Raw genomic sequence first — 4,216 nt, forward strand, 5'->3', positions numbered from 1 at the left:
CTGCCCAGCTGGCAATGATAGAGAGAAAGGGATAGATCCACTTGAGGCCACATCCAGATCACACACAGAGGCAGCCACGGGTTTAGTGCGTGCTCAGAACAGAAATCCCCAAATCTGCAAATGGCAGAAAACCGGCAAAATCCCCAAATCTGCAAAGCCACCTTTGCAAACTGCTTTATATATGTACCAAGCAGATCTTAAAAACACATTAAGGTCTCTTTGATCTTTCCCATACCTGTTTAGGACTCTTGGGGGTGGCCATCACAGCTGAAGGACATTTAAGCACTGGTTGAATATCACATCCACAAAGTAAAGCTTTCAAACAGCTTTTTGAGCCTTGGTTGAAGAACTGACTTAATTATCAACAGTCAGACTGTGTCCTTGGGAGATACAGCCTGTTTACTGAAAACAAAGTAAGGGAAGATGTTTAAAGTGAAAACAGTGACAGCAAAAACCCACGTGAACTCTTGCCTTGATGGCGAGAACATTTGTAGGGCACAGACAAAGCAGCCCATGTGTCAGGATCATCTGCTCAGCGCTTGGCAATGAGACACCCAGGCATGAGGGACCTGCCTGCAACCCTCGTGGATTACAAAACACCCAAACTGGCACTATGTGAAGCCTCATCACTGCAGGGCACCCTGGGGTGGTAACTCACCTCCACCCCCACCCAGATCCAGTACCACTGGTACAGGTGTGTCCTGTGCTGTCTGCACAAAAGCTCCAGATAACTCATGTCTTCTGATCTTCTGCCCCTTGCTCGACACATTGCTCCTTTGTTTGCCTTCCCTTGCCCTGCATCTAGAGCAGAGATTACAAGCTGCACCATCAGCAGCCCAGCAAGGTCTAAGTCATAAGGAAGGATCTGAGTCATCTCCCCAGGAGAGTATTTTAGCCATACATCATTGTTTGTTTTCAGGCAAACCCGCACAATTATGCAACATAAATTCTTTTAAAGCATTTGGGACTTCAGTTCAATTTAAAATCCTGTAGGCTTTATGGCCAGAGTGAGTGATTACTAAATGTGTGCATACAAATGAAGACTTGGGAAGAGGCACGTGGGGAGGATTAAAGGGTATATGGAGCCTCATGCACACACCAGGCAAGCTCTGGCCAGGCTGAACCAGAGGATGGGAGAGCTGAAGAGCCCATGTCAAAAGGTGAGTGATGATATTTGTGGCTCCAGAGCACAGTTTTGCTCTCCCAGTGCGGTGTGTGTTTTCTGAGAGCACAAGGCCTGACTGCAATCTCCTGCGAGTGCATTTCCACGGGCTTCAGTAGAGCTGGGTGACTTTGCCTAGATTAACTCCTGATTTATGCTGGCTTAAATGGGAATGAAAATCTGATCTATTACAACAGGATAGAAGGAGGCATTAAAATGTCTCCAATCTAAGTACTTTCTCACTCCAGGGAACTGTTAAGCCAGAGGCATAAGGCTGACTGTTTGCCCTCGGTGCCACAGCCCTGGCACCTTGAGGCCACTCCACTGCCCACTCTGTCACAGAGTTGCAGTGGGACTGTGGGGAAGTCACAGCCATTGCTGAGATGCTTTTACCACCACTCTCTGCCTCCTTCCCCTCCCAGAACAGGGAATCACATGTGGGTCTTGTCCCTTTGACCTTATAGGGTGACAAAGGCCCCTGTCTCACCTTCCTTTTCCTTTGCTTTAATTAACAGATGGAACACAAATCATCCCCTTCCAGCACAAATTCCATGAGAATCTTTCTGGCGTGAGCAAGATGCAAACCCAGGTGTGTAACCTCGAAAGCTGCTCTGCATCCACATCCAAAGAGCTCAGCACCTGCGCTGAGCAGCAGCAGGACCTGTCCAGTGCCAAGGGTAATCACTGGGGCTTGTGGGGCAGGAGGAAAATGGGAGGAAACACAGACCTAACTCATTTCCCCAGTGCCCAGCTCAGCCTTGGCGTTCCTTGGTGCTGCCTGCTGTGGTGGAAAACATACAGTTATTAAAATATTACCAGGAGCAGGATGAAAGAAATCTGTAATTCAGCACTTGCAAAAAACCCCGAGTTGTTAACAATATTTTTTAAATTTTTATTATTATCATCCTCATCATCGCTACTATTTAAAGAGCCAGTCACACGGTTGCGTGAGCCTCAGCCACCACTGTACAAACAAGGTCTTGGACCTTGTAAACTGCAGGGAAAGCTGGGAGCCAGGGATGCAACAAGAGAAAGCAAAGAAAGAGATCCTAAAGCTGGGCTTAATGCTTTCTTTAAAATGTACTCTCATGATTTTGGGAGGGCTGGCAAATAAATCACAGTTTGCAATACCGGCTACCTATTTATTTCTCTCAGTATTATATTTTTTCTCTTTTTTTTTTTTTTAAGGGAATACACAGACAGATTTGTATCTCCACATTTATTTTTTACTTACACAGATGTAAACTCTGCTGAAGCTGGGGGAATTATTGACAACTGATACTGAGGCAATCCAAGGCCAGACCCTGACCTATTGATTTCCCCGAGATTGCACGGGACTTGTGCAGTTCATTGCAGAATACAGTCTTTGTTTGTTTTGTTTATTACTCAATATATAACCATGTGGAATAAAGGACACCGCCGAACTGAAGAAATGCCTGAGGATTTCTCTTTAATTGAAATCAGGACTAGGAACATCCTTGCAAATCAAGAGCAGTCAGCCTTTGAGAAAATTCACTGCTTTTGCAAAGTTTACTTTAAAATGAGATTTAGCTTTAACTCTTTGTCTCTCACACCAGCTCAGCTAAATAACTTCTAATGATTTCTCTGAAGTGGCTACGTGCTGCTCAGTAGTCTGGAAACTTCCATGCACAACAGATGCTGGGCAGGATTCTTGTTTATACTAAAACTGTGAACAGCAGTTGACAAAAATCAAGTGCATGTATTTAGTAGAGATATTCCTGATATGGGCCCAAATCCATATTTTTAAAAAAGCATCCCTGTATGTTCTTTTAAATCAGGATTTTGGTTCAGTCCAGTCCAGGGCTCTCCTTGTAGAACTATGACCTAGAGCTGAACTTTACTTAAGTTTGCTGGTGCTTTAGATTAACTTTTAATTCAGAGCCCTCTAATTGCAATGGAGAGTGCAATGCAGAGAGCACTTAACTCCATTCGCAGTTTGGCTCCAGCTCCAGCCCTCTCTGAGAGTGTCCCAGCCCTCCATAAATGGGTACCAGCCACAGCAAGCAGAAGGAACATCTAAGCTCTGATGTCCTAATTAAAGTCCCGTCGTTTCCCACCCTGGAGCTCCCTGTGCATTAGGAAACAGCCAAACAACACTGTTCCTGCTTAGCTAAAGATTTCACAACTTCAGCCTTTCCTCAGCTGTATTTTTCCAAACTCCCAGTTCCAGAGGCTCTCATTTCAGGGCGTTTATTAGATTGAGATGTCTTGTAATTATCTGTAACAAAAGGGTTGGTCCTTCCAGCCTGTTGCAAATGCGCAGCATGCCGAACACTAACTTAGCAGCAGCAGGCTCCAAGAGGATCAGGCTATAAAGATTAATGCAACAAACTTGAATTCTTCCATCCCCCCCCCTCCAGTAACTCTGTGTGTGTGTGTGTGTGTGTGTGTGTGTGGCTGGGAAGGGAAAGAAAGGGCTCCTATGCTCCAGAATAACAGCGAACGCTACTGAAGAGGAAAAAGGGAAACACTGTTTATCCCTAGCAGGGAGATAATTGATCTATAGCCTGCACACAACTGGTCTCAAAGCAGCCGGCAGCCTCACGGAAGGGACTGTAGCTGCCCAGAGCCCGACCGAGCCTGTCAAACAAAGGCTTTATGGGGACACCAGGGAGAACAAAAGTAGCACGTTTCATTCCTTCATAATAAATCTTCCATCTTTATTGTGCAGGGATGTTTTGCTCCTTAGTGTGCCGTGTTCCAGAGCAGGGCCCGCCCCTGCCACCCCCAACCCCCCGAAATGTTTGACGTTGACCCAGAGCACCGAGCGGCTTTGGTTTTGCCGGGGTTTATTTTCACTGTGCACAGCCAGGCCCAGCTGCTCCCTGCATCCTCAGACAGCTCCTGGGCTCGGAGCAGCTCTATCACTCTCTATTTTATGTGTGCTAAAGGTAATAAAATAACCATTTCTAAATTTAACTAGCATTATATAATGCAGCTATTTATTATGTAAAGCTGCTGCTTACAATGCCCAGAATATTGATCACTACAAAAAATGCAATGCAACCAGAGCTCGTCGCAATTAATGTTACT

General features: G+C 45.6%; 1 long non-coding RNA gene across 1 annotated transcript; it reads left to right on the forward strand.

The window, feature by feature from the left end:
• Positions 1-850: 850 nt before the first annotated feature.
• LOC113968889 lies at positions 851-2,791 on the forward strand. Its single transcript, XR_003534669.1, has 3 exons — positions 851-1,160; positions 1,678-1,751; positions 2,401-2,791. It is a non-coding gene; the product is annotated as an uncharacterized LOC113968889 (long non-coding RNA).
• The last annotated feature ends 1,425 nt before the right edge of the window (positions 2,792-4,216 follow it).

This window comes from Neopelma chrysocephalum, unplaced genomic scaffold (assembly GCF_003984885.1).
Source record: "Neopelma chrysocephalum unplaced genomic scaffold, ASM398488v2 Primary Assembly neopelma1_69, whole genome shotgun sequence".
In the NCBI taxonomy this organism is placed as follows: Eukaryota; Metazoa; Chordata; class Aves; order Passeriformes; family Pipridae; genus Neopelma; species Neopelma chrysocephalum.